Here is a 9,602-nt window from a genome sequence, read left to right as displayed (position 1 = left end):
GATGATGCTGATAATGATGGTGATGATGATGGTGATGATGATGGTGATGGTGAAGGTGATGATGATGGTGATGGTGATGCTGATAAGGATGATTGCTGGAAACAATCTGGAAAGTTGTTTTATTCAATTTCCTCATATAATAGTGTAGGGAAGTAGGTCAAGTGATTGTTGTGCCCTACTTGAAAATAGGTACCTTTTTACATGGCAATGCTTTATTTTTATTAAATCAATCAGAACTAAATGTGATAGTTAATCTGTTCAAATTTGTCAGAGGAATTTGATTTCTCTTACTGGGTTCTCTATTGTCATGAATGAAATGTAACAAAAGGGTAAACTGAAACAGTTCTCCCTGCAAGCTAATATTTATATTAGAAGCATGCTGCCTGTCAATAAACAGGCCAATGGATTTCTTCCATTTATGCCAAATATTTTTAGAAATAAAACTTAAACCTTTTATAGGCTTGGGGCAATACAGAACAAAGAATAGAACTGGATGGGTGATGTCATAGGGTTGAGGGAACATGATTGGTTACAGAGCTGAGGGAACAACCAAAGACAACATGATTGTTTGGAAGTTTCATGAGGGGGGTTAACAATAACCTCCTCCTTTCCCTGCTCTTTGTTTGAGTCCAGGTGCAAAGTAAAAAGATAACAGACTAGCCCTTTCTGAACAGTAAACCAGATGTCCTTGAATGATGGCTTTGTTGTGTAAAGATTCTAGACCCAACTGCCTCATGTTCACATGTATTACCCAAGGTCAGCTAAATTCCTTGAGGCAAGAATAGATCACTGATTATTAGGTGAGCTGGATTCCTAAACTTAACTCATTACACACCAACTAAATTCTGAACCAAGTTCAGAGATAGAGAACCATGTCTTAAGCAGTTACAGGACAAAAACAATTAATTTTAAATATTTATAGCAGTTCTTTTTGTGGTGGCAAAGAATTGGAAATTAAGCAGGTGCCCATCAATTGGGGAATGGCTGAACAAATTGTGGTATATGCATGTAATGGGATACTATTGTGCTATAAGAAACGAGGAGCAGATGGACTTCATATTTACCTGGAGAGGCTTATATGAACTGATGCTGAGTGAGAAGAGTAGAACCAGGAGGAATTTGTACACAATTACAGACACAACGTGTGTGTGATGACCAACTTTGATAGACTGGACTTTTCTCAGCAATGCAGTGTTATAAGTCAATCCCAAAAGATTCATGATGGAGAGAGATGTCTACATCCAGAGAAAGAACTAGAAAGAACTGAGTTTGAATCCAGATTGAAGCAAACTACCAGATCTTTTTCTTTTTCTTGTTTGGTTTTGTTTCCTCTTTCCCATTTTTCATTCCATCTGATACAATTTGTCTTTATAACCTGACTAATGTCTAATGTGAAAGTATTTGCAGATCCTATACTTGATTGTATGCTGTCATGGAGGGGGGGAGGGAAGGGAGGGAGAGAAAATGTGAAACTCAAGGAATTATAGAATTGAATCTTGTAAACTAAAAGTAAACAAACAAATTAATAAAGACCCCCAAAAAGAAAATGATCCAGGATCAATTCAATCTTCTTAACCCCCCCTTTTGATCATATATATGTATATATGTATATGTATGTGTATATATGTATACACACATGTATATATATAATATATATTTCAAAAATCACTATCTATAAACTAATCCTTTAAGATCCTTAACATAAGCATTACCAACAGCAAGGTACACTAAGACAAGTTCCTCTGGTGGAAGTTCAAAACTGCAAAGTTGAAAAAGAATAATAAGATTTATTAATCCTAGCACAAGCCATAATAGAAAAAAAAACACCTAAAACCCTAGACTAATTTTAGAGGAGATATTTACATGTCTTCAAGGTAACTAAGAAAACACATCAAATAGATATGGTGTGGGATGGCTAGGTGGTGCAGTGAGTAAAGTGCTGGCCCCAGTGTCAGGAGGATCTGAGTTTGGTTCCAGCCTCAGGCACTTAACACCCACACACAAAAAAATCTAGCAGTGTAACCTTAGGCAAGTTACTTAACCCCAATTGCCCTCCAAAAGGCAAAAAAAAAAATAGATATGGTGTAACAAAAGCTAAAACAGTACAGTAATGATCCCCAACAATATCTAACAAATCTCCTCATATTCTAGTAACCCACTCCTGATGTCCATTTAAACAGCACATTTTGTCTTGAATCCCAAATGTTCCATGTAGTCATCTGGTCTTCTGACAGCAATTCTCTTGGACATTTTGGAAGAGGTCTTCTCAGGGTATCTATGAAGAGACCCTTACTTCACTTCAGCTTCTCTGGTTCCACATCCCTTATAAATTGTTAGATGTTCTCGCTACAGTCTTTTACAAAACAGATCTTAATATACTTTAGTACACCTTCTTAAATCTTACTTTTCTAATAATTAGTTCATGTGATGAAAACAAGCTGAAACCTTTTGGTTCTGATCTTGTTAACAATAGAACTATGAAATTGGGAACCCTTTTTTCTAAATCCTGTACCTGAAATAAACACTTTCAATAACAAGCTAAAAGAAGAATCTTAAAAAGAATTTATGAGGATTTGACTTGTAAAATAAGCTTTTTGTTTAAAGATTTAGTATTTGTCAAAACAGAGTACTTGTCTAAATTGCTATTAATTAATTGCATTATCATTCAACTTCCTGCAATGTAAGTCAGCAATTTGTTATATTGATATATTTAGGAAATTAAAATAGTTAAAAAACCTAAATATTTTAAAATACCATAAAAGCAGAATTCTTAAAACCTTTTAAATGCCATATATGATCATGTGACCTTGTTGCTTTCTCAACATTTTTACCCAATTTAAAAATGTATAATTATATATTCAATTCAATTCAAGTTCAAGTTTTTCAATTAATTCAAATTCAGTCCACCCTTTTAGGAGGAAGAGATACTGCTGAGGATCCAATCTTTCCAGAAAAACATAGGTAACAACACTTTTCTCACTATCAAACTAGTGAACTAACTGGAATGCTGTATTTCAGTGAGTGAAAAACTACAGTAGAACATTTTAGCCAATGCACAAAAGACAGCTCTTTTTTGGCGGACTGAGGATAGCACCTTGGCTTTTTCTCCACTCCCTGATTTGGTGGGAGAGGGATTTTTTTTGATCTGTAGAGTCCAGAGGATTTTAGACATTTTTCCATTCCCATCACCATACTAGCAGTGTGTAAGGAAAGATGACACATGTGTCTACATTACACACTGAGGGCAAAATGGACAAGATGAGAAAAGCAAATTTGAAGCTTTACAAAGAAGCCAGAAGAAAACTCTGCCATACCAAAGGGGAGAATCCTAAAGGCTTTAATAAAGGCATTTCTAGGGGCATATGTTCTCTTAAGCTTGAGCCCCCCGAATTCTGTATGCACCAATGAAAGAGCACGTCACGTGCTTTTAAGAAACCGTTTTTCTTACCACTTTAGTAAATACTGCATTCTAAAATCTGATAATCTCACTTACTGATTGTGTGTGTGTGTGTGTGTGTGTGTGTGTGTGTGTGTGTGTGTGTGGTTTATCCATTCTTCATTCTTTTGTGTTCTTTTTTTTTTGGAGGGGGAAGGATGGGCAATTGGGGTTAAGTGACTTACCCAAGGTCACATGGCTAGTAAGTGTTAAGTGTCTGAGGTTATATTTGAACTCAGGTCTTCCTGACTCCAGGGCTGGTGCTCTATTCACTATGCCACCTAGCTGCCCCTTCATTCTTTTTTTTTTTTGCCTTTTGGAGGGCAATTCAGGTTAAGTAACTTGTCCATGGTTACACGGCTCTTTTTTTGTGTGTGTGTCTGAGGCCGGGACCAAACTCTGGTCCTTCTGACTCTGGGGGGCGCTTTACTCCATTCTTCATTCTTGAAGAGCACCATGACATGAGGAAGATGATACCATGACTTGCAAATGAATTGGATTTAAGTGAGGGAGGGCTGTGAAAAGTGACCACCTTCACTTTCTCCTCCAGAACCATCTGTGTCCAGTGATAAGATATAGATCAGGACAACTGGACATGGCCCTTGCCAATAAGCCCACTGGTGGGGCTCATGAGTTATAACATTAGAGAGCTACCTCTTGTAGCGGCAAGCACCCCAAGCGTCCTCAGGGTTTGCAGCCACCACAGGCTCTTGAATCTGCTTTGTTAAAGGTAAGCAACTCAAAATGGGTTAACAAGCTTACTTTAATCAGTCAGACATATATCATTTACCTTGTTCAGGGGAAAAGGTCAGCACCCCGAACTTCAAAGTATACAGTCAGAATTATCAAGACAGAAACAGATCAAGTAGACAGATTTCCAAACTGTCCAACCATTACATCCATACCCAGTCAACATCTGGGTTTTTCAAAGCCGGGGGTCCCTGGACAATGGCTTCCCAGAATACAGATCAAATCACAGAACACTTCTCAAAGTGAGCCCCCAAAACAAAGCTACACATCAGGGCTTATATAGCCTTCTCCTGGCTCAGAAAATGTAACAACCTTATTGACCCACTGGCCAATCAAAAAGTATCTACTGAAAAACAAGCCTCCCACCCCAGGCTTCAGGTGCACTTTAGCCTAGGGGCAGGGAAGATCTTCCAAATTTGCATTCCCATTACACCTCTCAGCCCCTCAGAGATACTTTCTAGGTCCTTGAAAGTATTTAATAGCTACTTTCTCAAATCCATCCTGTCATGACAAGTGGGAGATGGAAGACTAAATTCAGAGCAGATGCTACAAACAGATAAAAGAAGTTACTTGTGCAAGGTTACCCAGTCAATTTATTTAAAGACCCAGGATTTGAACTCAAGCCAATTAAAAACCAGTACCCTTTTCAGTGTATCATAGAATCCAAGAATTGGAGTACTAGAATGGACCTCCTCACCATCTAGTTCGAACTATACATTAATGGAACCCCTACTATAATATGTCTAATAAGTGACCATCCAGTCTTTACTTGGAGACCTCCAATGAAGTAAATCGATTGCCTATCAAGTAAGCTTATTCCACATTCTGATGATCCTATTTGTTAGGAAGCTTTTCCTGACTTCAACTCTTTGGAACATATATTTATTGTTCCTAATCCAAAATTATTTTTTTGCATATTTTTGTGTTGAGCTGAGATAAGGTAATTATAAATGTGAATTGGAAATGAAGGAAAAGAGACTTGGAATTTGATTGAGTAGATTGAATATTCTATTGAGTGATACTGAATAGCACAAGCCAAAAACAATAGTTTTAATTTTATTAAGAATCAGGTAGGTGGTACAATGGATAGAGTTCTGGGCCTTGAGTCAGGAAGGGCAGAGTTCAAAGTGGGATTAAGACACTAGCTTTCTCACCCTGTGAATCCTTCTATCTCTGAAGCCCCCTCCTCTGATGAGTTACTTACCATGACCACAATTTCAGGAAGTTCTTTGGCCACCTCTGCTTACTCCTCTTCTGGGACTTTTCCATCTCCAAAGCCATCAGACTTTTCATCCTGGAAATGTCTCTGCTCCTCTGGTAACTTCTTCTGACAGGTGTGTTCCTGCCCAGGACCACCATTTCAAGAAGGGCCAAGGCCAGTCATGTATCATTTCTGGTTTTTATCCAGAAATTCTTGACTTTTTGACCCATGTAAGTAGTTTGACTTTGGAGGTAAGAAGACTTATGAAAAGGTGAAGGTGTTATCATTCCAGTCCCTCATCACCAGCCCTCTCCTCTACATCTCCAACTGAATGTCCTATAGGTATGTCAACTCAGCTGTGCAAAACAGAACTTCTTATCTTTCCCCCTAAACACACTCCTCTTCCAAACTTTCCTGTCTCTTTTGAGAGCATCACTATACTTGAAGTCACCAGCTTCATGACCTTAGAATAAACCTTGGCTCTTCCCTCTCCCTCACCCCCTGCCCATCCAACCAGGCTCCAAATATTACCAATTCTACCTTCACTACATCTCTTCCAGTAACTCCCTCCTCTCCTCTCACTCTCTTCTCATCCTTATTCAGGACTTTATCACCTCTTTTCTGGATTATTTCATCAGCTTTCTCAATTATCTTCTAGCTTCTATATCTCTCATATCTAATCCAGTCTTCCCATCGATACCAAAATCATCATTCTAAGCCCACAGCTGACCATATCACTCCCTTCCCCAACTTTTAGTGACTTCCTATTGTCTCTAGGACAAAATATGAACTGTTCAGTTTTGCATTTGAAGGCCTTCCTAATCTGGCTTCATCCAACATTTACAGACCTACTGAATATTAACCTGTTTGCTTCAGTTTTCTTACCTGTAAAGTGGAAATAATAACAGCACCTACCTCCCATTGTGCTTTTGAGGATCAAATGAGGCACTAAAAGCCTTTAGTATGGGACCTGGTACTTTACTAGTAGGAGCAATGTAGATGGCAGCTAGGATGATAATCCTCTCCCCTCCTCCCCAGTCTACTCTTTGTTTCAGTCAAGCTACCCTTTCTGCTATTCTGCAAACCTGGAATGCCTTTGCCCACTCCCATGCCTTTGTATAAGCCCATTTCGGATTCTTTTTTTTTAGAGGGGGAAAGGCAGGGCAATTGGGGTTAAGTGACTTGCCCAAGGTCACATGGCTAGTAAGTGTTAAGTGTCTGGGGCTGAATTTGAACTCAGGTCCTCCTGACTCCAGGGTGGGTGCTCTATTCACTGCGTCACCTACCCACCCTGACACTTCTGGTTCTTGGAAGGTTTTTCTTCTTTGTCTTTGACTCTTACAAAGCCTAACATTCTTTGGAACTTCTTGTACTATATCCTAAGGGGGGGTCTTTCCTGATCCCCTTAGTTTTTAATGATCTCTTCTTTCTCAAATTATCATATATACACATACACATGTATGCACATATGTATCTATATATGTATATTGTGTACATAAATGTATACATGCATACACATAGACATGTGAGAGACATCCTTAGTTTAAGAATAAACAATATTCATTGGAAACACAGGAAGGTTTTCGTTACATTTATTCTTTCTGAATAAATGGGTAGCTCCCTTAATGGAGTACAGGGCCTCAGATAAATGCAAGTCCTTTGATGTTGCTTCAATTCAAATTCCTGCTTTGTTCTCCTTTGTTGACTAGGTGCAATCTCTCAAACTGTCCACAGTCATGCTTCCCTCAAACAGTTCATCAAGCATGTGTACACGCCTCTGACCTTTTACCTGATCAGAAACTTAATTCTGTTAGATCACAGCTCTAATTACAACCAGTCACCTCTGACTTTCATTCTGTTATCACTCAAAGATAGGAATACTTTAATCCTGTGGAAAGAAATTTCCTCTAAATTTTTCCCACAGACTTCATTCATATTGCCATATGAGTGAAGGTTACATAGCCCAGAAGAATATAAGATCCTTGCAGGCAAGAGCTCTCTTCCTTTCTGTGTCTTAATAAATGATTATGAGATTGAAAACCAAGAGCATGGAATTAGGTGTTCTATAGCTAGATTGAATAAGATAAGGAGAAACCATTATATTTTGGTCTACCCATTGGAGAAGGTTATATGGGAAAAATAAGATCAGAAACTTTAAAAATAAGTGGATATCTTAGTGAGAAGAGATTCCCTAGAATGAATTATGCTTTGGAATGTTTTGGCAGAAAGCAACGTGATGGGTTGGTAAGGGAGTCATCTAGAAAGTGACCTTTGGATTGGTGAAACCAGGTTGATTGGAATTGCCATTTTTTTCAGGCACTCATATCATCCTCTCCCTGCCTGCCCCATTCAATGCTCTTCAGTAGCTCCCTATTACCTATAGAATTAAATATAGAATCCTCTGTTTGACTTTTAAAGCCCTGTAAAACCTGGCCCCTTTTTACTTTTTCCAGTTTTGTTCCATCTTACTCCTTTCTACATACACAAAGGTCCAGTGATACTGGCTCTCTGACATTATTCCTTTTACAAAATAGTCATCTGAACTGTCTCTCCTCCTGGAACATTCTTCTCCTCACCTCCATTTCTTTGTTTCCTTCAGATCTCATCTAAACTACTACCTTCTCCAGTTCTCCCTGATCTTGGTGACTTCCCTCTGAAAGTACTTCCAAGTTATTCTGTATATATCTCGCTTTTACATGATCTGACTGTTACCTCTTCTACTAGGCTATGAACTCCCTGACACGAAGGACTGTTTTTTTGCCTTTATTTGTATCCACAGACTTTGAGCACAGTACTTCATACCTATCTAATACATGCTTAATAAATGGTAGTTGATAGAGAAAGTTCTAAAGAAAAAAAAAGATTAGAAAAGAGTTGTTCACAATGACCATGTGGGAGCTCTAATCAAATTCAAGTCACTCTCAAGTTTTGGTGTGACAACTTCAGAAAAAAATGTTTTTTTAATAAAAACCCCCAAAACAAAACAACCTCTGTGGAAAGAAATGAGATATTGTATATCAAGTTCTTTGGAAGATAAGTGCTAGATAAATTCAAGGTTTATCGATTTTTTTTAGTTTTAGTTCTCTTTTTTGAAGAGAAATTCATTTTAAAGAGGTTTCTGAGATCCATTTCTTTGCACCTGAGTTTCTATTTTTTTGGTCTAGAAAAGTCATTAAATTCTGACTTTTAAGGTGTGAAGAATGACAAGTTTAAATCTTCTTTCTTGGGAAGTGGCTCATATCCCCACTGATTCTCATCTTGGGCTTTGTGCTCTCCAAGAGGAAAGATTGATGATGGCATCGCTGTTGAAATGTCATTTTGTTCTCTCAGAGCCACAGAGTTTTGTGTCAAAGGGAGATGATGTATGTGGTTGACTAAGCCAGTGAAACCATGATCTTAATTCACTGCCTTTGTCTGTTTGGATAGGTCATCATCGAAACCCAGATTATGTTCCTTCGTCACCTCTACCTGTGAGGATCTTGGGATTTCTTCAAGGCTCAGGAACTGCCACCATAGGGATCCCTTTTCTTATCCTCTTCATTGTTATGACTCTCACTTTTTTTCTCAAATGTTTATGCTTTTATCATGTATTTGCTTATATGTATGTATATATTTTCCCATTTACTTTTGCATTTGTATCCACATTGTCTGATACAAAATAGATGGTTAATAAATGTTTATTGAATTGACTTGGAGGAGTCATTGTTGACACCACACCCTGCAGGAATTTATGTTTTTGGGATAAAGCCTAGGCAGGACTTTAAATCAAGTTTTGATTTAGAAAAGTGAAGAGAATGCAGAATGACCAAAGACATGGGTTAAAAACAAAGGCTCCCAAATATCGGATATCGGTGTGTGTGTGTGTGTGTGTGTGTGTGTGTGTAGGGTGTGTCTTTAGTTTCCTCTTGAAACTGATTGGTAGCTTAGTGATTAACAGGGAATGTGCACAGATTAGATTGAGATTGTAAAATATACAACAACAAAAAATACTGTTGATTCAAATTTATTTTATTTTAAATTTAATTTGATCAAAAAATCTATCTGTTTTGGCATATTGTAGAGCAGTGAGAAAGTTTGTTGCAGAGGAGACAACACTGGATTCGTAACCAGACAACCAGAGTTTGAATCCTGCCTCTGTGACCTTGGGGAAGTGACTCAACCTTTATGGGCCTCAGTTTCCTCATCTATAAGAAAAAGGGGTCGCAATAGATGGCA

The 9,602-nt window shown here is 38.1% G+C and overlaps 1 long non-coding RNA gene across 1 annotated transcript in view; it reads left to right on the top strand.

The window, feature by feature from the left end:
- LOC138146236 (uncharacterized) overlaps nt 1-9,057 on the top strand; it is a 61,714-nt gene extending 52,657 nt beyond the window's left edge. Inside the window, exon 3 of the long non-coding RNA XR_011164430.1 lies at nt 8,814-9,057. This is a non-coding gene — a long non-coding RNA (uncharacterized lncRNA). The remainder of the gene's footprint in view (nt 1-8,813) is intronic.
- Nucleotides 9,058-9,602: the final 545 nt, after the last annotated feature.

The sequence above is a fragment of the Petaurus breviceps genome, unplaced genomic scaffold, assembly GCF_028583685.1.
Source record: "Petaurus breviceps papuanus isolate PSGF00001 unplaced genomic scaffold, PetGlider_PUasm1.0 139, whole genome shotgun sequence".
NCBI classification, from domain to species: Eukaryota; Metazoa; Chordata; class Mammalia; order Diprotodontia; family Petauridae; genus Petaurus; species Petaurus breviceps.
Note: the sequence above shows the minus strand (reverse complement) of the source record. Positions and strands in the feature narration are given on the sequence as shown.